The following is a 26,254-nucleotide window of genomic DNA, read 5'->3' on the forward strand; positions in this document are numbered from 1 at the left end:
CACCAGCTACTCCAGCCTGACACATGTTCACACACTCATCTCACAAGCACTCATGCACTCATGTCACACCTTTGTTTATTGCTTTAATTTCTCTTCTTTAGTATTTCCTTTCAGTGCTTGGCCATTTCTCATAAACATAGAATGGTTTGAGTTAGAAGGGACCATAAAGATCATCAAGCTCTAACCCCCCTGCCATGGGCAGAGACAGCTTCCACTAGACCATGTTGCTCAGTATTAAAGGGATTTTTAAAATACCACTGAATTCTAAATAGCTGCATATAGAGGAGCATATTTTCGTATCTTTGCCAAACAGAAATCTTTTCACAGAATCACAGAATGGGTAATGTTGGAAGGGACCACAGTGGGGTCATCTGGTCCAACCTCCCTGCTCAAGCAGGGTAAAATTTTGTATTATCTCAGAATGTGAGTAAAATTTCTCAGGTCAAAAATGTACTTTGCTTGAATCAGGTAATAATGGAGAGAAGATTACTTTCAGTCTCTCTTTTTTCCCTTTGCTTTTACCACTGTAAGAGCTTTATATTCTGTGTAAAAATCAGATGGCCCCAGCAAAGCAAGCCTGGGAACAATTTCAGAGCATAGCGAGTTAGTTGGTGATATCTGATGTCTTTGTAAATGACCTGTGATAGGAGCTGAAGCTTACACTTATCAAACCTGCCACTATTGCACTAACAGGGATTATGAGGAGTAGAGGATAAAGTATGTTGAAGAGTTTAGAAAATTGGACCAAATTCAAGCAGATAAATTGTAGACTGTAATTGTAGATAAATGCAATTGCATAAGAGTGTATTTGTTTCTGAAACAAAGGTGCCAGACAACAGTGTGCTGATTTGCAACATGCATAAGGACACTTAAGAGCAATACACAAAAGAATAGAGCAGAAGATCTAGTTTAATAGCAAAAGAAGTGGACATTACTTATATTAAAGTAAATTAGGCAGTGTACTATAAACAGCAGGGATTCCGTGTTTAATTTCCCATTTGCAGTCAAAAAAGATTTCATACATCAGGATTTTAATACCTGGTCACTTTTCTGTACTGCTTCTCTAAAATAAATGGTGCTCAATCTTCCTACAGCTTTTCAGGTTTATTTGAGCAGTGGTATAACCAACACGGCTGGGATATGAAAATTGAAATATTTAAATTAATATCCACCAGTGAATACTGTGGTCTACCTTTCACTATACAAGGCTCCTTCAACATAGCAATGAAACATTTATCCTTTTGGATTTTCATGCCAAACTTATAAATGGCAAAGGAGATGGCCTTGAATTTTTGCTTCTTCAGCATCATTCAGTTTAATGAATGTACAGCATCATGGAATTTCTGAGGCATGGAAGAGTTTTTTTAAGTGGACTTTGCATCAGAAAACTTCAGACTGTTATCAGCATATTTCAAACTTCTGGGAAGACAGAACTTTAAAATTTTGGTTTTAAAACCTACATGGGCTCCAAGAACAGGAAGAATTTAAGGATCAACTGGAAAGTAACCTGCATGTGTCTTCAAGAGTAAACTTTGTCGTTTGCATAATTGAGCGCTGCACAGTAAGTAAGGAGCAACAGCACAGTGAGAGAGAAATCGGGCTCTGAGTAGGTGGTGGTCCCTTACCAGAGTGTCCAAAGAAGGCCACGGAGGCTGAAGTAATTTGAGGCATCTGTGGTAGTGAATAGCTAGTCACTACACTTCTATGTAAGGATATGAGTTCAAAGCCATTATCTCTATATATAGGTACATGTTTTATTCTTAAAATTGCCTGTAAGACCTTAATTTTTCTCTTTTGTGGATATGTAATGTGGGAATCAATCTCTAATGTTACAGATTTTTACTGCTGTGTAAGTGGTGCAATATTTTATATAGCGCTTTACAATCATGTAGAGTTATAAATTCCTTAATATGTTTTCTATGACAGCTGGGCTCTCTCCTGCACCACTGCTCAGTAGGCTGAATCTCTGAAATGGCAGCATAAAGGCAGAAGATTTTTAAGCTGTCTTTGACCAAAGGAAACATATGTCGTCCAGTAATATCAGGTATATCATAAAACCAGTCCACAGATGAAGTGTGGAAAGTGGTGTGTGTTATACGTGTACAGTATGCTACACATTAAGTATAACAAAGAGTGGTAGTGGAAATGACAGCAAACTGTATGATTGGGAAAATGTATTATATTTAATATTTAGGGAAACCTCAGGTTACAGCTATGCAGACTTCATTAATTGCTTCGGCCCTAGATTGCACCTAAGGAGGGCTGCATTGCACATGTTTATGCAGCTAATTAAGCTTCACTGTTTACTACTTTATCCTCTGCGTTGCATATAAATAAACTTTTGTTTATTGTTTTCAGCTGTTAGATATATGCTGAACTAAGGGGACAAGGGGACATATGTATAAAGAAAAAGCAGAAATTTACAGATGCTGTATTTTTTTCCCTTCTATAAGGATATAGGAAAAAGCTGTATTTTCTGTGATTAGCTATATATTCTGTGATTATTTGAAAACAGCGCATGTGCACCACAGTCACTGAAGGTCAAATATATAGCTTTAATAAGGATGTTCTCCAAGTTGAATACCTTACTTTGTAGAATTAATAGTCTGTTGTCATTTTAATGTACTGCATACTCTTGTAAAATGTATAAGCAAGCTGTAGTTCTCTTTTATATTATTACTGCAAGGTAACATCCTGGTTTAGGATTCATAATGAAAAAAAAGTGTCATCTAAAATTGAAGAGGACTGCACGAAGAGAAGGAACAAATCTGTGGTTCAATACCTTCTTTTCTCTTGCATCAACTCTAGGGTGCTATAGTTTGCATCAAGTAGAGGTTGCTTCTCTTCATTTTCAAGATCTTTGCCAGTCTTCTCAGTTCCTTATGAGCACACAGGTGATTCCTCTGTCCCTGTCAGCCTCTGGTATTAGCTTCCCTCACCCATTTCCTATATCTTCAGGTTTACACATTTGTGCTTTTTCCCCATAATGCCTTCCACAGCTCTCTACAGAACAGTCTTTCTACCGTCTTCCTTTCCTTCTTTAAAGTTCTCCTTTATTGTGATGCTGCCCAAAAGCTTGCCAGCATGCTAGGATCACTGCCTACTTTGCTGACTAATGTTGCCTTATTGTCTGTGTACTCCCACATCAATCTGCCTGTTTTCTCCCTGTTTTCTCCTTTCCTAAGCGAGTATAAGTTTCTTGCAGGATTTGCCCTACTGCACAGCAGCCAGCACGACAAGTTCCTATTACATCTGAGGTGACAGTCTGCTGGGGAAATGAAATAGGCTTAACTACAATTGAGACCATGCTTGAACACGTAGGAAAGGCTGCTGATAGTCTAAAATAGCTTCATAATTTTACACTGCACACATGATCAGTCTGGTAAAACAGGGACTTGGTTCTCCCTAGCAGGCAGTGTTCTTTGTAGGCAGTGTTCTTCTGCAGGTTGCTAAGGAGAGCTTGGAGGCATGCAGGGTGGAATTCATTTCTCCTGACTTCATATGTCTGCAGTGTTAATGTTTCCATCTGAGCTGCCTATCCTAAAGAACTTTCTGATCACTGGGATTAAATAGATACTTGTATGGGGCAATATAACTGATTGCTACTGGACATCTATTTTAGAATAGGAACAATGGTACCAATGGGAGCACTTAGATCTTCATGTTGACTGTTATGGGAGCATAAACACATAAGTCAGATGGAAACATCTGCATTGCAGGCGTCTGGATCCTGTTAAAAAAAAAAAAAAAAAGAATAAAAAAGATGATTTGCTGCATCTGAGAAAAGGACAGGAATGTGCATGTTGCATGACCGAAACATCACCTGCTCTTGTTTCTGGTCTGGCAGTGACAAGCTCCTTCAGCCTGAACAGGGCTGTGACCTCCTCTCCTTGCTGCTTTCATGTCTCCTCTTGGGAAGTGACTGCCTGGGAGTGATAAAAGGGAGAAGAAGAAGAGTAAGGAGCTGTTGTACAGCTGTGCCTGGAACTCACATAAAACAAACTGAGGAGATGCTTCTCCTTCTCTTCCTCATGTTCCCTTCATATGATCATGCACAAACCAGCCTCCACCACTTCTCAGGTAGACTCAGTAAAAGCTTGCTGTGTGATTTATTCCTCCTCCTAGTGACAATAATCAAGTGGAAGTGAATGTAAATGCACAAAGGAGTAACCATTGCTAGGAATATCAAAATGATCAGCTATTACCTGTATTCTAGAGAGGGAATCAATAACAAATATATTTTTTTCAGAATCACGGGACTAATCACTGAACTCTGTAGGCATAATGATAGCTGTTTGATCTCTGTCTGGCATGTGGGAACTTAAAATGAAGGTCATGTTGCAATCTGATTGGAATTCAGGGAAAGCAGCTTGGCTTATTACAATGACTGTAGTGCTGGATTCTATTTACATTGGTAAACTGTTTAAAATACCTGACATGTTATTCAATTAAATCTGTGATTGCAGACTGACGGACCAAAGTTCATTGATTTTTTCCAACCACATTAAGCTAAGTACATGGCACAGTGTTTCATTAGCCTGTCTGCTTAACCCTTTCACCTTAATTCAATTACCCAGAATAAAATTAATGTGGAAAATATTAAATAACTCTAAATTTCTAAATTAGAAGACATTTCAAGAATATATTAATCTTGATAGTTTCTGGCATATATTTATTACTGTATGATTTACAATCTGCTACAGATCACATTGGCAAAAGTCAGATGGCAAAAGTCAGAAAATTTTTTCTCTATACTCATTCAGTAAATTGATAGATTCATAAAGGGTAAGACTGAAAAGGACATGAGATTATCTTCTCTGACCCCATCTAGATCCCTGGTCATAAATTTTCCCTTTACTTTAGGGCGAAGACCAGTCCGACAGAAGCACAGTTTGTGATTTTGCTAAAGCAAGTCATCTGCAGAGACAGGCAAGCTTGATTTAAAGAAATCAAAAAATGAAGACTTAGCTCCTTCTCTAATAATTTATTCCAGTACTCAGTCACTTTCACGTGTAAAATCATGTGCCTTATTTTAAATTTGAATTTGTCTAGATTTAACTTTCAGGCATTAGTTCTTGGTATGCTTTTCTTCACTAGATTAAGTAGTCCCTCACTACCCACTGTTCTCTGTCTGCAAAAGTTTTTGAACACTGTAATCAAGCTACAAGGCAGCTTTTTTTCTACCCTAATATTATCTCTTTAAATTATTTTATTTAAGGCATTTTCTACAGCCTTCAGCTTGGTTTTGTGGCTCTCTCGTACATTTTCTCCATTTTTTTCCCACCATTTAGAAAACAAGTGTGGTAGAACTGAGCACAGAACTTCATTTAAAATCTCAGCAGTGCCAACTTTCATACTCACTGTTTCATTGGTTTTGGATCAACTTCTTACCATAGTATTGTATAGGAAGTCCATGTTGAATTATTTTTCATAGTAGACAAATACACTTGAAATTCATTGCTTTCCAGGATTTAGTCCTTGGTTCCATACTTCGTGTTCATAAATGTCTGTCTTTCTGTGTGGCTGTATTAACTTTAATTTTCTTTTACTATGTCTAGATTAATAAATGATGGATTGTTTTGTGCACGTGTACTGCTTTCATTAGTATTGACTGTCTGCTAATCTCGGTGACATCTGCAAATTTTACCAACCGTGATTCCATGTTTGCTTCCAGATCATCAGTAAAAATACTGAATGATGTCAAGGTCTGGTTCTAATCCTTATGGGTTTCAAAGAGAAATAACATTATTCAGTCGTGATTCCCTGTTCGTACCTTCTTTTTGGAAACAGAAAGCTGAGATCATCTGGTAGATTTCTAATTTATTTAAGATGTATTTATTGTATTATATGCTCCTTTTGTTTTGATCAGAAAGTCATGTGGCACTAAGTGTAATGGTTGTCAACAAGTATTTCTTCAGTTTTCTACAAGAACAAGCTTTAATACTTTTTAGATAAGGGTAAGATTCCAAAAACTGTACAAAAAAACTGTAAAATTTTGTTTTAAAGTGTGTTTAAGGGCAAGCAGAACAATTGAAATGTATTCAAAGTAAATAGCCTCTCAAGTTTGTCTTACGTGTTTTCAATTTGTTGCTCTGCGGGAGATTAGTTAAGAATGATTGTTTTGTAAGATTCTTTATTTTTAAACATCAAAGAAAAATTTGTACTTTTCTCTTTTCTGCAAGATTTGATAATATTAGTTATGAAGGTGTCTAGTGTGTGCATTATCTGTTGTGTTACATTTCTTCCAGCTGGTAATTGAAAAAAATCCCTTCAATAAGTTCATTAACTACTGATGAAAAAAACCAGGTCTGAGATGTAGAAGTTTGCTTATGAAGTTGCATTCGCAGTTTTATAGTGGGATATGTAAATATTCAATTTTTTACAGAAGCAGTTCTCTGAGCAGATTTCCAGGCCACAGCACAGCTATGTTAACTGTCAGTATCAGCCTTCGCTGTCTAAATCCTGAGATAAGATCAGGGTAAGGATTCATCAGAGATATTGAACTGTGGCTGTATAAAGCCTTTGCAGACGAATAGCATAGAGCCTTCAGCTCCCAGGTTCTGGCTCACTGCTAATATGGAACATGTCTGGCAGGATTCCAAAAGGTTCCATAATTCTCCCCTATGCTGGAAGTCTTATGGAAAAAAAAATGCATCGTTTTTGTCACACTGCCCTGGCATTATCCTTTCTTTCAGTCTGATTTCCTTATGCATAAGCAAAACCAACCGAAGTTCAGAACCAAGCCAAAAGCAGTTCAAGTGTCCTTGTGAGGGTACCTGAGGCACAAAGACTTTGCTGACTGTTTTGTTTCAAAAGTCCCCTACCCGTCTACTTTTTCCATAAATTGCAAGGCCTTGCAGTGTGAAAAGTGGTCTCAAACTACCCTGCAGGTACCACAGGGTGAAATTTTGAAAGTAGGCGGATCCTGGGAAGCATCTGGCAACAGAGACTTACTGAGCAGGAGAGAAGGAGACACGGGACTGCATGAGTGTAGCTTTTCCCATGTAGGTTGCAATAGTGATTCGTAGGCCCATTCTGCTCTGTGCTTAACAGCGTTCTCATGGATAACCTGAGACTTGTACTTTTAAATGAGAGTGGTGGGAAACTTTTGAGGTGAAAGTCATAAAGATGGGATGGCATTGAGCAAGTATTTCTAAGAGGATCATTAGTCTTTTGAATAATAACTAAGGGTTCTCTCTATCAACCTTAATGCAGCTCCTGTTGTCCAAGGCTGATCATAGGAATTACTGGTGTCCAGAAATCATAAATGCTTTGTGCAGTGGTCCTTTGAATGGTATTTTGTTTGAAGCCAACCAGAGAAGTACAAAAAAAACCCCCATAATAATAAAAAAACCCATAAAATTATTTCCTAGAGATCCAAAGTAGGCCAGTCTTTGCGACCTTTTTTCTATTTTGCTGAGCCCATAAATTGTTGTAGTCATTCTTTGTGAATATCCCGGTGTTGTGGTTTAACCCCAGTCAGCACCTATTCACCACACAGCCAGTCGCTCTCCGCATGGCAGGATAAGGGAGAGAATCAGAAGAGCAAAAGTGAGAAAACTTGTAGGTTGAGATAAAGATAGTTTAATAGGTGAAGCAAAAGCCATGCACGCAAGCAAAGCAGAACAAGGAATTCATTCACCACTTACCGCAGGTAGGCAGATGTTCAGCTATCCCCAGGAAAGTAGGGCTCCATCACACGTAACAGTGACAAACGCCATCACTACGAGTGTCCCCTCCTTCCCCCAGATTTATATGCTGAGCATCACCCCATATGGTATAGGATGTCCCTTGGATCATTTGGGGTCAGCTGTCCTGGCTGTGTCCCCTCCTAGCTCCCTGTGCGCCTCCAGCCTCCTCACTGGTGGGATGAGGTGAGAAACAAAAAAAGGCCTTGGCTGTGTGAGCACTGCTCAGCAGTAATGAAAACATCCCTGTATTACTGTAGTAGATTGACCCTGGCTGGGTGCCAGCTACCCGCCGAAGCCACTCTACCACTCCCCTCTGCAACTGGACAGGGAAGAGAAAATATAACAAAAGGTTCAGGAGTTGAGATAAGGACCAAGAGAGATCACTCACTGATTACTGTCATGGGCAAAAACTCAAAATGGGGATATTAATTAAATTTATTCCTAACAAAATCAGAGCAGGATAATGAGAAGTAAAATAAATCTTAAAAACACCTTCCCTGCACCCCTCCTTCCTTCCCAAGTTCTGCCTCCTCCTCCTCAGCAGTGGTGGGAGATGGGGAATGGAGGTTGTGTTCAGTTTGTCAAAGGTTGTTTCTTCTGCTGCTCAGGGAGAGGTGTCCTTTCCATGCTTCCGTGGTATCCTTCCTGTGGGAAACAGTCCATGAACTTCTCCAGCATGAGTCCATCCCATGGGCAACAGTTCTCCACAAACTGCTGCAATGTGGGTCACTCTTCACAGGTGCAGTCTTTCAGGTGCAGGCTGCTCCAGCATGGGTCATCCACAGGGCCACAAGTCCTACCAGGAAAACCTACTCCAGTGTGGGCTCTCCACATGTCAGCAGGTCTCTGCCAGTACCCTGCTGCAGCACAGATTTCCCACAGATTCACAGCCCTCTCTTGGGCATCCACCTGCTCCAGTGTGGGTCTCCTCCACAGGCTGCAGGTGGATCCCTGCATCCCCCTTGAATTCCGTGGGCTGCAGAGGCACAGCTGCTCCACTATAGTCTGCACCACAGGCTGCAGGGGAACCTCAGCTCTGGCACCTGGAGCACTCCTCCCCCTCCCTCTCCACTGACCTTGGTGCCTACAGAGTTGTTCCTCTCATATACTTTCACTTTGCTCTTCTCTGGCCGCAATTACATCTGCTCAATAACCTTTTTTTCCTTCTTAAATGTGTTATCACAGAGGCATTACTATCACCCCTGATGGGCTTAGCCTTGGCCAGCAGCAGATCCATCCTGGAGCTGGCTGGCATTGGCTCTGCTGGACATGGAGGAAGCTTCTGGCAGCTTCTCACAGAAGCCACCCCTGTAGTCCCCCCACTACCAAAACCTGGCCACACAAACCCAATACAATTATCAACCCTATTTTCAGCGCAAATCCAAAACACAGCCCCACGCCAGCTACTGTGAATTAACCCTACCCCAGCAAAAACCAGCACCCCACGGTGTGCATGTCATCTGAAAAACCTACCCAACAATAGCATTCTACTCACAGTTGTTCTTTCTCTTCTCTGGGTTCAAATCTGAGTCCACGGACCTGAATATTATCTCAGTGCATGGAATGGCATAGTCGCGTTGCTGTTATGCCCTGCAGCATTATTGGTCCCCTTTCCCAATCCAGCAGCCTGTGCTTTTGAGCAAGAGTCATTACAACCAAGCATGCTGTTCTCTGGGATGCTCTGAGGCAGCGGAAATGTCTGCGATCCAACTCTCAGCTCAAGAGTATTGTGCACCAGGATATTAACTGTAAAACTGGCAATATTGCTTTGGTGCAGAGGCTTCCTCCAGGCACCCACAAGACAGATGGCTTTATCAGTACACAGCCATTCACCTCTGCATTACAACTGAGAAGAAGTACAAGCAAATTTTCAACTATCTTTGCTAGGCAATTTTACAGCTGTCTATCTGAAATTAAAGCACCCTCTCTTGGTTGTGCTTTGCATTTTTATAGTGACTGGCAATCTTTTTTCCACAGTGCTATGCTCAGCCTTCCATTGGGTTTTTAGTGCTCACAAAAATACGCAACACTGAGTTAATGAAGATGAGTGTTTCAGACTGTAGGGAACCAAGCAAAGGAGAATTCTGTGTAATCTGTATAATTGGACACTTCCTATAGGCAGTGTAAAAACCAAATAATTTCTGGCAGGGAAAGACTTCTGTGTAGAAGTTCATAGGAATGAATTGATCTGCACCTCATGGAAAGTTTTCATAGAACCTATACAAAGGTCATCTTCCAGCCTGCAGCCTGTCAGTCGCATTCCTGAAGTGAACTTTGGTTTACAGGTCTTTGAGGTGGTATGAACCAAGGACTGAAGCAGTGCATTTTTTAGTAAGTGGGTGTCTGTCTTTGGTTCAAATGAGTGGAAATCCATGAACACATCTCTTAAGTTGGAGTGAATTTCCATCAGAGTCAAAACAAGTCAGAGATAAATTTTAAGACGAAGCAGTCTGGATATTTGCACCCCCTGGCAATTGTAGTACCTGTGCTCCAGTTTCCAAACAAAGGTGTCATCAGCTTCACATAAGAAGGGGTAAGACTGAAATGTGTTTAAAGAGTAGTACTGCCTCACCATCAGGGAAAAGCAGTAGGCATAGATTTCTATAAGCTGTAAGATGGGAGTTTATAATCAGCTCTGAAACTAATTGCAAGGTGGGACAGTCTGTCACTGCAGTTCCCAGTTCACAGCTCTGCACTGAAAGCAGTGCACACTGGACAAGTCAATGTCTGGTAATCAGTAAAAACCCTGTTGACAAGGCTATGATGCAGGAAGGAGGTAAAAAACTAAAAGGATTTTTTTTTTTTTAATCTTTGTATATTAGGGTAGTGAATCCTTATGCATTTCCTGCCTTGGAGAAGGAATGTGGGAAGAGTAGAAGAAGTCCTCCCTCTAACTCTGAGTGAGGAGAAAAAAAAAATATCCCAACAGCTTTTATTTCAAACTCTCCATTTGTCTGCATGTCTGGGAAGACTGTGGAAGTATTGGTAAGAACATAGTAACATGAGAGAGGAATTCATACAGAGGAGGTAGGGAAGCAGGAAAGAAGAGTAGAAGGACACACAACTTGAAGAGGTCCATTTGCACATTCTTCATAAAGAAACACTTCCTACTTTTCTTTATACCCATTTCTTTCTAAGTCTGCTTCATCCTTTCAGAGATGAGAGAACAAAAACTGCCCATGTTATTAAAAATGCTGGTTCACCACTGATTTTTTGAAGTGTGCTTTGATGTATTCTCTAGTCCTTTCCAAATAATTCAGTTGCTTTTGACCCCTTACTGGATATGGAGCTGACATCTTCATGGAATCATTATTTTAATCCTGAACAGTCCTTATCAGTTTAAGTAATTATGTGCACCATTTTGCAATGTCCTACACAGAATTTCATCTGCCATTTTATCACAAGTTGTCTGTGGTCATAGTGCTTTTCTGCAGCTTTGCACAGTCAGCTTTTGATTTTAGTCCCTGTGATAACTGTAGTGAAATCAGCAGTCTCTGTTCTCCCATTATTCATCACCTTTTCCAGGTCATTTAGGACTTTGCTGAGCAGCACAGATCCTGACAAAAATCCCATAGGATTGCATTAGTGATTTCCTTCCGGTGGGAAAATGTTGCATTCCTACTTTTGTACTTTTTCTTTCATATTTTTTAATTGCTTATTAATTCAAATAGGATCTTCTTAAACCATGAGACTTCCTTTTTAAGGGCTTTTTTTTCCTCCACTGAATTTTAAAAATGCACTTTAGTACATCTTGTATGCTTATTTGTCAATTCCTAAAAAAAAAATGCCAGTAGGCTTGTGAAGTGTTTCTTCCCTTTACAGATGCTTAATGGAGTGCATCCCAGTATATTTTTCCACGTGTCTGGTCATTCTGTTCCCTGCAATGGTTCATACTGACTTGCTGAACAAGGACATATCCACTCATTTGTAGTTCCTCGGATCACCCCTGAAATCCTTTGTAAAAATTAGCTATTTCCCCGCCTTCCCACCCCCTGACACACAAAATTCCCAGTGAGAGGTTACACACTGCAGCTCACGGTTGTGTTATTTCATCCTTCGGTTGGTTTAGAGCTCTTGGGTGAATTCCATCTGGCCCTAGGGAGCTGTTAGAGTTTTGTTGTGGGAAATACAGTCTTTGAAGAGAGAACTCCATGCTAAGTCCAGTGGATCTTAGTTCAGTGCAAATGCTCACTGCTCTGCCCCTCTTGTTTTGATTTCCACTCCCATGTAATTTGAATTCTGTTCTAGTAATTTCTGCTTGGCCTTACAGTCAGACGTCAACAACACTTCATCAGAGTAAAGACTATCTAATGAAAAAGTAAATGTTACAGAACTCTTCTTTGGATTAATCTATTTTTCATGCTTTATTTCATATTTATTGTGTAGATTGTTTTACCCTCTTAAGTTAATGAATCTTTACAGTGTTCAGCTAGAGAGTTCATGCACAACATGACATGTACCTTTACATGGGATTGTGCCTAAAAATAGACTATCAGTAGTGTTAAATAACCACAATTGTGCTGGCACAGTGACATGCCAGAAATAATAGAAGTCTCTTTAAGGGATTAGAACATTTAAATTGGAAGACAGACAGTAAGGGATGGGAACTATGTGTAATCAGCAAAGTGAAGGCAATTGCAAGGAACCAAAACAAGGGAACATATCAGAAAGCATGCAAGAACAAAAAATCAGCTAGCAAGGTTCCCACTAAAGCTATGTAATTTAATTTGAAGTTTTGAAGGATTTTCTGTCATACTTGGAAAGCTCAAGTAATTTATATCTTCTTATACTTCAGTTTAAAGTCTTACGAGAGAATTTACAGACCTTTTTTGGGTTTAGTGGATTAATTCACTAGCCTGTTGCATTGGAGACACGCAGCATACAGGAGAATATATTCAGGATGGATCAAAGCATTTACAGTTTCTAAATTAGAAACCATTTTTGACTTTTACAGATCTAGATATCCGTTGCTGCTAAATGTAAGAAACTTTCCCAGGAGACCACTAAGGAAGACTTCATATTCTCTGGATGTTTAGTCACATTTGCTAATGCAGGAATGGTAAATGTCAGTAAAATTCTACATTTTGATAATAGCACTAGATTATTTTAGCTGTGATCACACATAGAACAAGTTTCAGCCCTTCCAAAAAGAAGATTATACAGAATTGTTTAGAAGGTGGAACAGGTGCTTTTGTAGGATTCATGACTCACAATTTATAAAACCATATGGAATATAGTCACCCACACATTTTGACTATCTGAAAATTTTGTTTGAAAAGAGCAGAGAGGTAGCAATGAAATGACTGGCTGAAGTTGTGTACTTCTGTTGTAAATCAGAACCTTGGAATTAGAACCAAATTTGTGGTCATACTTTCAATGTATCTGTGCCATCTTACAATGAATCCTTTTCTACTCTGGAGTCCTGGTACTCCAAATATTCCCACTGCAGCTATATTTTCACATGCTCTGAAACAAATGAAAAATGTCCCTAGCTACAGAAAAGCACTGCATACAGTATGTTAAGGTCTTTCACACACATAAAGTGTGGCAGTTCTTTGCAAGCCATCCAGTCATTCACAGGCATTTAGGAGATCTCGTGACCTATCCTCAGCTGCCATACCCAAATATCTACTTCTGGAGTTATATGTCAGAAGGCTGCTGCCTAAGCTCTCTCATTCGTGTGACTCAAAGAGATTTGGCATGTGTGTAACAGGGTTGCAATGTGGGAGATACAAGAGGAGGAAGAACCCTGCTCAAGAGTTGGTTGCCCATTTGCTCATGGGCACAGTTTTACTGATAAAATTTCCCAGCAGCAGTACAGCACTTCTGGGAATGATCTGTCCAGCTTTTTACAAACAAGTTCAAATTCCAAAGGCTCTGACCTGTGTGTATATGTGCAGTGGGCAAGTTACAATGGTTACACAGTAATATCTGCCAGTATATCTGTACACTGTGTATCAAGATACAGAAGATATCTGGGATGCTGTGATGAAGCCTGTCATGATCTGAAACCCTCTGTAAATGGAATGAGGGATGGCCAGGAGGACATGGAGTCTGACAATCCAGCTTTTAGTCTCATCAGCCACAGAAGCAGCAAAGGATACAATGTGAAGAGTTTTCTCATCACAGATTGTAATAAAATTTCTCTACACCAACTCTCACAGTGAAAAACACCCACTGAGGACTGGATAGCCAGGAACACATGTTCAGCCTGTATCTGGTGGGTGTCTTGGTATAGTGGACTTCGGGGAGCAGAGCAGAGTGAGAAAACATGCCTTGCTCCTTAACAAGCTCTCCTCTCTTTCTTCAGTCTCTTCTAAATGGAAGGGAAATTTCAGGCTGTTCACAGGAAAGAGTCTAGTGCCTTGTTCCTTTGCAAAACAGCAGCCATTGTACGTCATTCTTTTAGAGGAACAAAGAATCTACTGTCATGGATTAATAGCAGCTAAGTGGCACACACAGTCACAGGAGTGTGAGTGCTCTTGAGTAATGATGTGTCTCGCAACTCATGTATCCAGATACATCCATTGGGGTGCCATAGGCTTCTCTAGTCAGATCAGCAGTGCCTTGGTAGCTGAAAAATGACTGTATGTTAAAGGACGATACCCACCTTTCTTCACAAGCTGTCAGGATTATACTGTGTGTCCTTCAGTGCACTGCCTTGCTTAAGTGGTGTGTGCTCTGAATACTGGGGTTATTTCAGGACAGTGCATTGCACTTGTGAGTAAACAGGACCTCTGTTACCAAGTGTTTCCAGGGTTAACTGTTACTCTGGACCTCTGCTGGAAGTTTGTCCACTGCCTGCCAGACATGAACCTTCCCAGAATAATGGCTATAGATACAAGTCTGTCCACCAATATGCACCCAAACAGTTCTCAAGTTAATGAGCACAGCTCTCAGGCCAAGTGTTCCAGCTTCTCTGGTAGCAAGTTGTGCTGGTTGACTTCTGAACCCACCTCAGAAGCAGCAAGGCATAAAGTTGTTGCTCCAAAAAGACAGTTGTAATTCTGCTATGCATTTTAAACTCAACCAGCTGAGTGGATATTAGGCAAGATACAACAGTGAAGTGCCTGTGATGCAATGTCACTTGCACAGCAGAGGCAGGCAGGCAATCTCCCCCCTGCCCATATCTGCTAGAACAGTTTTCTATTGCAGTCCAACCTACAGATTCTGCAAACCTAAGGTGGACCCAAACACAGAGTTGCCAGTGGTTGGCATGAACATAGCAGCATGTTTTTGAAAGGTGCTAGTTTCCATGAAGGTCTTTAGACCTTCAAGATCACATAGCTCTCTGTTAATGCCCAACTGATGGCTCACAGTAGCAGTCAGTTCTGTAGGGCAGTGACTGTCTGCTGGGACATCGGAGATTGTCCCCACAATGATGATGTATTTGCGTATCAGGTCAGACAGTAACTGTTTATGCAGAGCCTTAAATTCAGTACTTCTCGTGTGCTTGCTTTTCCATGTAGTGGGCTACTCAATGTTACTAGTGTTGCTTTCTCTCTATGAAGACCTCCCCTGAGTGAGGGGAGATGAAGCTTGGCTATTGACCACATCCAGAATTTGGAGAATGAGGTAAAAATCAGTGTTCAAGGACATCCTCACTTATCAATATCTAAGAGGAGAGGAAGGATTTGATGATCCTCCTTTTGTGAGGTTAAAAATACCCTCTTCTTGTAATACATGCTTTTCATTTGCTTTGGTCATCTTAAAAGCTGTTCTGCATGACACCTTGTAGTAGGTTCATTTTGAATTCTTCTGCTCTAATCAGTGGGATGCAGTTTTTGTGACTAGCTGTATTTACACTGTTGATGTCTTTGTCTGTGCTAGTTGTACCAACTCACTGTACTAGCAACAATTCTTGCCCGAAGCTTAAAATACGTAAATTAGAATGGGAGTTTAGAGCAACTAGTTCCAAGGCTGACATCTGTGCTAGCCTTATCTGGAGCTAGGAGAGCGGTATCCAGCCCTGCTTGACCAGAACTGGGTTCCAGGTAAGCTCTGTTAGTAGTGCCTTTGTGCTTTGCCAGTGGCAGTAGCACTTACCTACCTTTGCTTTGGAAATGTTTACGGATTTTTTTCCCCCTTAGTTTCTAACAGATAGAACCTGCAGCATTTTAAGACAAATTTTGCTTTCATGAAAGAAGTTCTCCTTTCTCCATAGCAGAAATGAACTTTATTTTCAGCTATTCTTTTGCTGTTACATTTTTGTAAGCTTCTGTTCTTTCATCCCTCAATGGCATCAAAGCACTGTGGGTAGGCAGGCTGCAAACACAGGAATAACCACTTGGCAGTGGAGCTGTGGGAAGTGCAGGAGTCAATTCTCGGCAGGAAATAAATGGATAGTTTAAGCTACTTCAGTGGTAACTCCATAAGCCTCAGCAACACAGATCTCTTGCTGCTGTATATCTGTAACCTTAGATGACTTTGAGGACTGAACTCTCTGTAGTCTACGCCTCAGCTCATCTACACGACACTGCAGTCTTCTTTATTGATGGTATTTCCTACTTCTATCATCAATATATTCCAATGCATCCTTAATTTTGTGCTTCGCAAAGATATTACTGTGTGATGCAACAATACAACTAATATTGTTCCTGTTCCTTGCCTGCCTCATCATTTTAAAATTCGTTAACCACCCTCACATCCCTCCTTAGCTCTGTGCTTTACTGCAATGCCTAAAAAATTTGCAAACAGTCTGACTGTGAGCGAGCTGAGAACATTGCCTCGCATGCCAAGCAATACGTTCTCTTTGTTTCCCTGGGCTTCTTCAATTGGTGGCAACCATCTGCCTCCCCACAGACTGTAGGTTCTTTGGGGCAGGACCATCTCTTCCTTCTGTAAGCTGACAGTGCCCAGTCCTGTTACTCTGACAGCTACATTTGGCTTAGGCAAAATTCCTTTTAGCTTAACTCTAATTTTTAAGTAATGCACAGAATGATTTGCAAGGATATGCCCTCAGATCTAATAACTGTTGAAGTCAAAAAGCTCAGGATTAGTCATACAGTTGTGTGTAGAGGAAGATTTGCTGGTTTGTTTTCTTTATGTGGTTGATTTTATTGATTTGCCTGCAAAGACAAACCTTTGTGTTTACTCCTATCCCGCACAAAGGCTGCAGTGAAAGCCATAGGTAGGTTCAGAATCCTGCCCTGTATTCCTCCACCCTGGCCTCTTTAAGGACGATGAATTTTAGAAAGTACTTCTTTAGTTAAATATCTGGATTGTTTTCAAAATTATGACTTCCAAATGTCATGTTGTCATCGAAGTATAGAATGAAAATTGTGAATGTGTTATGGGAAATCCTCTTGTAAAATTTTGCCCTTGTATCAGTGTGGAGGGCCTAGAATAAATCAAGCTTTATGATCCTCAAAGCCAGCAGGGAGTCTTGCTTTAAACTGCAGTGCCCTGCAGTGTTCTGCCTGCAGTCTGTTCCCGTAAGGTAGGAGAAACCACTGTGGGAGACACCGACTCCAACCCCTTGAGCATGTGGTGGGTCACAAGAACTTGCCCATCAACATGCACACATGCCACCTGCCTGAGGTGCCTTGGGGCTGCCAAAAGCCTCCTGTCTTCAGGTGTGCAGCCTGCCTTCCCCTGGCAGAGAGGGGTGCCTGTCACCCCAGCCACCCGTGGGGCAGGAATATCCCCTCCTTGGGCTCATGTTCTTGCTCTCACATTGTCAGTATCGTGATCTTGCCCCACCAAAGCCAGTAATGAGGCTGTGGCAGGTTCCCATGGGAAGCGACCATGCCAGTGGGAGAATCACCTGCCTTTCCCCTGCCTTTGCCACCATTGCTTGGGGCCCAAATAATACCTATGGGTCAACACACACTAGCCCTGGCACACTAGCACACACAAGTCAGCAATAACAGCATTGCAAGCTGGAACCACCAGCAGCAGTTCAAGCAAGTCCCAGTGAGACTTGTGTGCTTTTTGCAAGGGGCTTTCTGAGATAACCCTGCTGCACTGGGGGGACCCTGGGGAGGCTGCTCACCTGGGCACCTCCATCACCTCTTCCCATGGTTTAACTCCCACACCTGACCTGCTTACCTCACTCCTCCCTCACTCTGCTGCAGGATGGCTACAAAGTTCTTTAGAAATAGATTTAAAAAAAAAAAAAAAAAAAAGAAAGCAGTGAGAGGGGAAAAAAGCATTTATAGTTGTAGGCAATGGACTGTGGTGCATGTGAGAGTCAGGGCCTGCTACCATCCAGAGTCTCAAGTGCCGTAGGCCATTGTTATTCCAAATCCTACAGGGATCTCCAGTGGTAAGAACTGACGAGGAGAAAAAAGCAGTATGGGACCCTTTCCTGAAGAGAAATTTCTAATCCAGAAGCTGAAGTATTGGTGTAGATGGAAATGTTGATGTAACTGCCCTTTTGTCAGGATAAAAATGAATATGCTAGGAAGTATCTGGGAAAATGAGCTGGAAAGTCAGAATCATTGTATGGAGCACAGGAAGTAAGGAAAACTGGAAAGTTGAGCCTGATATTAAGAGATAACATCTTTAAGGATCTTGTGAGAAATAGAAACTCAGTCGGGCAATTTCCAATCAGAATTTATTATATGATAAAAGCAAATTCAGCGCTGGGTGATCAGGGAAGGGGTTCAACAACTCCCAACGCCTGTCACACCCAAAGAAGACAGTTGTTCTACATTTATTTCCAGCTACTACATGAATATTCATTATACATAAGTATAAACATTACACAGTGTTAGGTACATGAGTATAAACATTATTTCTTAACAAGAATGTTATCTATAAGCATAATATATTGTTAAATCAGACATTCAGCAGATGTTTGCTTGTTATCTATAAATTTTAAGAAAGGTGCTATTATCTAGCTAACTAAACAAAATTCTCTCACTATAAATCCTACACAAGGTAAAAGGGAGGTAACTTGTTTTATCTCTTTATAGAGGCCCAATTAAGTTTTACGATTTGTTTTTCTTTTCTCTCTCCAGGTCATATTGACCTTACACTGTTTTCTCTTAATTAGCCCGAATCATTTTCTCAGTTTATCACAATCTGAAAGTGCATTCTTATGATGGGAGAATCTTAGAATCATTAAATCTGGGAAAGACCTCTAAGATCATGAAGTCCAGCTGTCAAGAGAAGCAGAGGCCTATGAAAGAGAAACCAGTGAAGTCTGAGGCACATAGAGAAAGTGTCAGGTCCAGGGATGATTACTGCCTAAATGTTTGAGGCATTTGTCTCAGAGTGGCTTACAGCAGAGACTGCAAAATCTGCCAAAAGAGCAGGGCCCTGAGCCCCCTGCTGCTGTGCTTTCCCTGCTGCTTGCACTGAACTGAAGTGGGTGATGTCATCTGCACTGCACTCTGGAGAGACAGGGACATGCAGCACTGGCAACATGGAGAGCTTTTTGGGGAGTGCCAGTCAAGAAGGTGCTTCTAACAGTGTGGAAAGGATTTATTTCTGTTGGTTAATTCCTGCTGCATTTGGGGAAGCAGCCCTTGCTGGTGACAAAGGCACAGGATTACAGTGAAGGAACTTGCAATTTCATTATTAATTTCTCCTCTAAATGGAAATAGAGCACAAGATGGTGAATACTGACAGCTAGGTTCAAAATGTTCCTTGTCTTTAATTTTGGGGAGGATATCAGCATAGCATTGACATTCTCAGCTGCTTGATACCTGTTAGGAAACAGTACCCCCATCAAGCAGTGAAGGCATTAGTGGATGAATGAAGTGAGTAGTCTGCACAGCCCATGGGATCCCCGTGTATGTGCCAAAAGAGGCCTTTGTGGCTTGTTGGCCAGTCCTTTGCCCTGAAGAGGCACGTTCATCTCTGCATCCTGGCAGTCAGGACTTAATTTTCAGAGGCTTGAACTTCAAAGTTCACCTGAAACAGCCTATGAGGGTTATTCTTTCAGAGCCCTTGGGCAACTAATACAGATTTTGGTAACACCTGCAATTACAGAAAATGTTCTATAATTCAGCTGTGTTGAGCATGGCCAAGAAATCCTTTTTAAAGACAGCTGTGGTAGTCAAAGCATATTCTTTTCTTTCCCTTTTATTTTCTGCACAAAGAAACTTGTTTGGAAAGCTCTCCCATTCTGAATACCATGCCACAGGAATCTCACTGCCATTCTCCAAATGGAGAGAGTTACACACAAAATGGCAGAAATAGGTAGTAATACTTTTCTTGCACCTCCTGGAACTCTGATACTGCAGTAAGGAGGTTTTTCTTTGAATGTAGACAAGGCTGGAAATATAAAGGAAAAACTTAGTGTTGTGTATTTCCAGAAAAAGGTGGACTCTGCAACATTAGCCTTATCCTGCTCTGGGCAGCAAGCACAGGCAGTCTCCTGCTTGTTCAGGAAAGCTGGCATGGGGCATACAGTAAGAAGAATTTTTCATGATACTGGTTTTCATCTCAAATGCATTTTGGCAGATACTGATACGCTTCCTATTAACCTCAGTAGGCTCCCAATTTTATGTTGATTGCTTCCTGTTAATACAGTATTTCTTATAGCTAAGGAACACAGCACTTAAGGTTTAGCATGGGGGCACTGTGCAAGTTGCATATTATGAAACAAAGGAACCAACAGATTGGCAGGTTCCCCGACTCTTGCTTTTAGTGCCCAGAGAAGCTGTGGAAATGTTCAAAGCCACGCTGGATGGGGCTTGGAGCAACCTGCTCTAATGGAAGTTTTCCCTGCCCATGGCAGGGGAGTTGGAACTAGATGACCTTCAAAGCTCCTTGCCAACCCAAACCATTCTATGATGATTCACTGATGATGATTTAGACTGACACTATAGGATGAGTTCTACTCAACTTTTTTTTGAATGAGACATAACTCTGCTGGTGCCAACAGGGTTGATGTGGTACAAAGGTGGTGCAGCAAAAGGAAAATGAGATCTGCCACTGTGTGCTGTGTAAGCCAGAGCCTCAGAATCAAACAGAAGTGTTCCTTTATATAACATTAATTAGGCATCTGCTGAAAAGAAGATGAATTATGAGAATTCTTGAAAAGTGGTATCATTGTGGAATACCTAATATAGAGTACTTCTCCAAGTAGAAACATATTTCTGCTCTTTTACAGCAGAAATATTTCTCAGAGAGCTTTAGGCTGCCATAGCAGAGAATATAGGGGTGCAAATCAGCACTGATCTCTGGAACACTTGTGATGAAAACTGATGTGGGTTCACCGTGCTCACTGGTGCTATATTAACTTATACCACCTGAAATTTTTACCTTGCAAGTAGGACTGCATCTAGAGTCAAATTCTGCCTTGCTATCCATATTCAAGGTTGAATGTATTGATAATGAAAAAAAGGAGCTTTCTCAACATGATCTATCCATGGACACTCCTAAAAGATGGAGAAATTAATTTTGTAAATTAGATTCTACCGCCATTTCTCGCATAGTGTGCTATATGTCTCCAGGAACAGAACTGAATCCAGTGAAAAGAGATCACTGTTAACAGAAAGCAGTAATAACAGTAAGTGTCAGATTAGGTATTTTTAGTGGTAAAGATTTAGCAGTAGAGAAGTAAGCAAGAACATGTATAATGCTGAGTAAAAGAGAACACTCTCGGGAAAGAAATAATTTATTTTTAAATATGCCTCCAAATAGCCATGTAACATTAGCACATCCTTTCAACTTGGGTCATGGCTGCATTAAGGTTCCTACCCAGTCAGGTCAACCTGTGGGTATAAATATATGCTTTAAGTTATGTAAACACCATCCAATCCTACACCATCCAATCCTATTTGCATCGTCACTCTATGACACGAAATGCTATAATGACCTCCTTTTAGTTTGTCCAGTGCTATGTATAAAGCAGGCTTAGGTCCTTTTCTTGTTAAGGAGGTCGGCTCTCTTAATGAGCTTTAAGCATTCCCAGAGAGTCTTTCAATATTGCAAGACATACCTGGCCCCAGGCAGGACAGTTGTGGCTCTGCCAACACCTAAGTGGTGCAGACAGATCCCATGTGACAGGTTATGTAACTGAGCTGGGCTTTATATGCCCCAGGACCCAAAGCATGTAAAGGGCTTGAGGAAGAAGAGCATCAGGTGAGGAAAAGATGTTTGCATACTGTGCTTCTTGGGGTGCTTTTGGCATTGTAGCAAACAATATTAGGCTTAATCTTATGCTTCATTAAGAGTTCAATTTGTAATAAGTCCGTGGGATTTAGTAATGATTTGTGTGTTCTAGAACTGAAGGGGCTGAAATTCTACGAAGACTCAGAAATCATGATGATTCCTCTCCGGAGAATGACACCTGGGTATATAAGGTTGTTGCAGGTATGAAATTATGTGGGTTTGTTTTTTTTTCTGCTTTTAATTGATCTTCAAAGTACCTCTGTTTCTCTTGACCAGCCTGATTTTATTTCAAATTATTGCATGACCAACCCAAGGGAACACTTGTTTCTTGTGGGTTAACTTACATAACAACACAAAGAAGGCTTAATTAAGCCTCTGCTGAAAAGCAATTGAATTATGATATATCTTGGTATCATGGTGGAATACCAAATGCAGAATACTTGGAAGGAGTTTATGCTTCTGCAGTGCTAAAACAGAAACTGCTTCTCCATAATTTTCTCTTTCAATGGCTTTGTGTATTTGGAGCAGTAGGAAAACGTTAATGGGAAGAAGGATGATGGCTTCCTGATCAACTCAGATGAGCTGTCAGTGAAACACTTCAGCCAGCTTCCATGGCTGTGATAAAGAAACCTCAGTCAGTGATGTGCTCTGGAACACAGGGGGACATTCAATCATTATATGAAAAAAAAAATAAAAGCAAGCATAGAAAATGCTTTAAAACAGCTGAATAATTGAGACTAAAGCAGCCAAGTGTATATATATATATATATATATATATATACCAAAGTAGAATATCTTCCTTATTTTACTACATATTTTGATATTTACAGTGCATCTATCCTTTCTCTGGAAAATGGCACAGCTCTTAACAATGTGATCTGCATCCAGAATCATAGGCTATAGTAGCTGAGAGATGATGATTGAGTAGTTGAGAGGCTGAGCTAAAGATACTGTGTTTCAGACCTAGCAGTGAATTTCTTTCATGCTTCTCTATATATCTTTTGGTATCACCCTACGTAGTAATTCTGTTCGGAATTTCCATTGTCTTTATTTATTCTACTGCTGAAGAAGCCCTAGCTAGATACATTGATCAAGGTCAGAGCACTCAGCTCTGATTCTTTAAGCTCTATAAAAACTGGAATATGGAAGTGAAAATCAGGCTCCTTGGAATCTGTTCCTCCTCTCAGTGGTGTCATCCGTGCTTTCTGTTCATGAATTGCCAGGGAAATCATTAAAAAACATTATTTGAGGCCTAGTCCTCTTTTCATGTACAAAAAAAATGCGGCAACTAGAAAGACACATGGTATGTTTTAACTCGAAGAACCAGTGTGTATTGGAATTTGTATTTTGCTCTCTAGAGAGTCCATGCAACTGGGTTTCTGCTTCTTGGTTAGTGTATCATATGTACTAGGCAAGCAACAGTAACTTAATTTCTTTTCTGATTGTTTTTCAGATAATAGGTAATTGATTTTTTTTTTTAATCTTTACTTTGATTGTCTTGAACAAAGACTTTGTGTCTTGGTTGTACTTGACAAAGTGACTGTGTTAAAACTTGTCTGCTTGGTCTAGTCTTACTTCTGGAGCTCATGAGCGGTGTTCGTGATCCCTTTTAGCCTCGCTTTCCTGAATTAATATCTAACGTTCAAAGGAGCATCTCTGTGTTAGTAGCTAATCTGTGGGAAGGAAGAGATCTTTGTACTTTGCTGAACAAGAAAGTTCCTTCTCCTTTATGCCTAAGCCTCCACACTTGATTCATCTCTCCCTCTCAACACGGTAGCCATGTGGAACCCCATTAAAGTCACCAAAATCAATAGTTGCAATTGAAAGAAAAATCGTATCAGAAATGTGTCCTTTCTTTTGCAAACTGATAAAAAGGGGGGGCCTTCCAAAACATGGAATAGTTTGTGACAAATACTCTTCAGCAGAAAGCAGAATCATACTGTTAAATGGCATGGAGAAGAAAGAAGTGCTTTGTAGGTTCCAAAGACCTTCTTTTGTGTTGCACTCAGCTGAATCAGCATGTAACTTGCCCTGTTTCTCCCACAGACTCAAGCTGCAGCAAAAATTGTTATCAACCCATCAGACACAGCACTGCAACGGGCGGCGTTCCTCCTGGGAGTGTTTGGGATCAGTATATCCAGCTACAGCACACACCAGCTAACTCAAACAAAGAGATTTCCCTTGACCCCGTAAGCTGTGTTGGGATGTGACCCAAGAAGTCCAGGCTTATGTCAGTACTGCTGATGAGTGGCTTTTCTGCCTCAGTTACCAGTGTGGAGGTAATGAGACACTTTGCAGTCGTGACTTCTACATGCAAAGTTAAAAAGATGGAAGAATTCCAGACATCTTCAAGAAAGAAAAAAACTGCTATCAGAATCATCAGATTTCCAAATAACAAAACCTGTCTGTAAATACAATGGACTTCTTTTGTTATCCAGTGTATACACAGAGAGAGACCTAAAGGTATAAAAATGTGGTTACATTCGGAGTAGGTGTAAACAGGTTGATGGGGGTGCCGTGCTTCAGGAGAATTGCACTGCATTGCAGCTTTTGCAAATTGACTCTGATGCAAAGACTGGTTTTGAAAAGAAGTTAAAGGCAACATATTCCTCTAATAAGAGTTAGAACGAATGAAAGTAATCTCCCATTGACTCTTTTCACTATTCTAACTAGATATGTACATTTGTGTGTATTACAGAATTTGTGCACTCTAGCCTTTTTTATTGAATCTTAAACATTTCTTGATGCCTTTTGAGTAGCAATGTCTGTATATTGTAACACAAGCTGGTAGTCTTCTGCCACAGGCTACACCAGCCATATGGTGCTGGGAAAGGCCCATGGCTCCAGACCAGATAACTTCATAACTCTGTACAGTAACTCTCTGTTCTAGAAAGTATCAGTAAAAATATTGTGTTGGGTTTCACTGTGAAGTTCCATATCTGATCAAATTCCTCTGCAAAGCCAACTCATCCCATAATATACATTCTGATTAAAATAGAAATAGAGATTAACCTTTTTTCCCCTCCTTCTCCCTGTTTTTTTTCTCACTCGGTGCAATAGCTTATTCAAGAATGTTCTTTTACTATTGGTTTGCATTTTTCCAACTGTTTCTGATGTTTTATGTAAACATAGCTTTGTGGGCTCTTCTGTGCATATGTTAGCATTTAAAATCCTTTGTTCTCAGTTACTAAATACCAATATTATTTGGGGTTTTTTAGTGTTTAAAATTATTTCATCTGTCAACAGTGTATATATTCAACCACTAAGGGGCATCCTACACAGCTGAATATTTTGAACTCTTCAGGTTGCTCATTCCAACATTACAAACCACAAATTGAATCAGGCTGAAATTCTTACTTTTTTTTAAAGTGTTGTTTCCTCTGTTTCCTTTTTTCTCATCCCCTCCAAGAAATGTCGCTCTTCTCCCACAGCTCTTGTAAACTGAAGATGATGAGAAAATCAGCATTTACAAGGTCATTTTTTCCAATGTGCCAGGTCACAAATTACCTGCATCTTGTATAGACTTCTGTTTATATTTAAAAAATCATATAATGCAATATTCCGACTTTTGCCTTCCCCTACAAGAAATGAAACAAAATACTTGAGCCCCTTGACAAAAGTAAGAATGATACCTCTGAAAAACATTCAGTCACACAGACTGACATTACACAGTGTGACACCCCCACCACCACCCTCAGTATGCCACAGTTATGGCTTTTTAATCTATTCATATGATATTGGGCAGCCGCAGTTCTGTTAACTGATTTCCTGCTCCCATTCAACACAAATGTAAGACCATTAGCTGTTTTCAGGGCCATTACTATGCTAATGCAAACTCTTCTGTTAGATGAAGGCTAAGTGCAATCATTTTAAGAAGATATACTAGAATAAAATAAATGATAACTTGGCCGTGAGATGTTCTAATTAGAAATGATGCTCATAAGGTATGTGTACTTTTTTCATGAGAATTGCTTTGGATAGTTTTGAAAGCTTTATTTAATACCAGGGAAAATGGCCAGAGGACAACACAGGCAATAGGTACATTGAGTGTGGAGAGACTCAATAAAGGTATGAGCCATAGGAGCCTCGGGAACATACAGTGAAGCACCAGGGAGATGTAACTGAAATTATTTACAAAACAGATTTAAACTTGCTGATGGTGAATTTGGCCTGGGCTGAAAATCAACTTCAGGTGAAAAGTTGGCACTGCATCCAGCAGAAGATGTAGGCACAGGTATCTAACCTGTCTGTTCCTGCAGAAATCTACACCTAATATGTCAATTTTCTGAAGTTGAGCTGTCAACTAATGCCAGGCACAACAGACGTCCATGTGCCATTCCCTTTCACTGCTGTGGCTCCCTGGAAGATCTGCTTTCAGCCTTCCCCTCAGCCAGGTGAGGCTGGGGTGTGATGAGCACCCAGACATCAAAACCTTGTGGAGTGGCAACAACATGCCCATCTTCTCATCCTTCCTGTGGCTGGAAGCATAGTGA

At 40.6% G+C, this 26,254-nt stretch overlaps 1 long non-coding RNA gene across 1 annotated transcript; it reads left to right on the plus strand.

Moving 5' to 3' along the window:
* Positions 1–320: 320 nt before the first annotated feature.
* On the plus strand, positions 321–24,777 carry LOC116784853. Its single transcript, XR_004356269.1, has 3 exons — positions 321–1,561; positions 21,874–21,962; positions 23,808–24,777. It is a non-coding gene; the product is annotated as an uncharacterized LOC116784853 (long non-coding RNA).
* The last annotated feature ends 1,477 nt before the right edge of the window (positions 24,778–26,254 follow it).

The sequence above is a fragment of the Chiroxiphia lanceolata genome, chromosome 3, assembly GCF_009829145.1.
Source record: "Chiroxiphia lanceolata isolate bChiLan1 chromosome 3, bChiLan1.pri, whole genome shotgun sequence".
Lineage (NCBI taxonomy): Eukaryota > Metazoa > Chordata > Aves > Passeriformes > Pipridae > Chiroxiphia > Chiroxiphia lanceolata.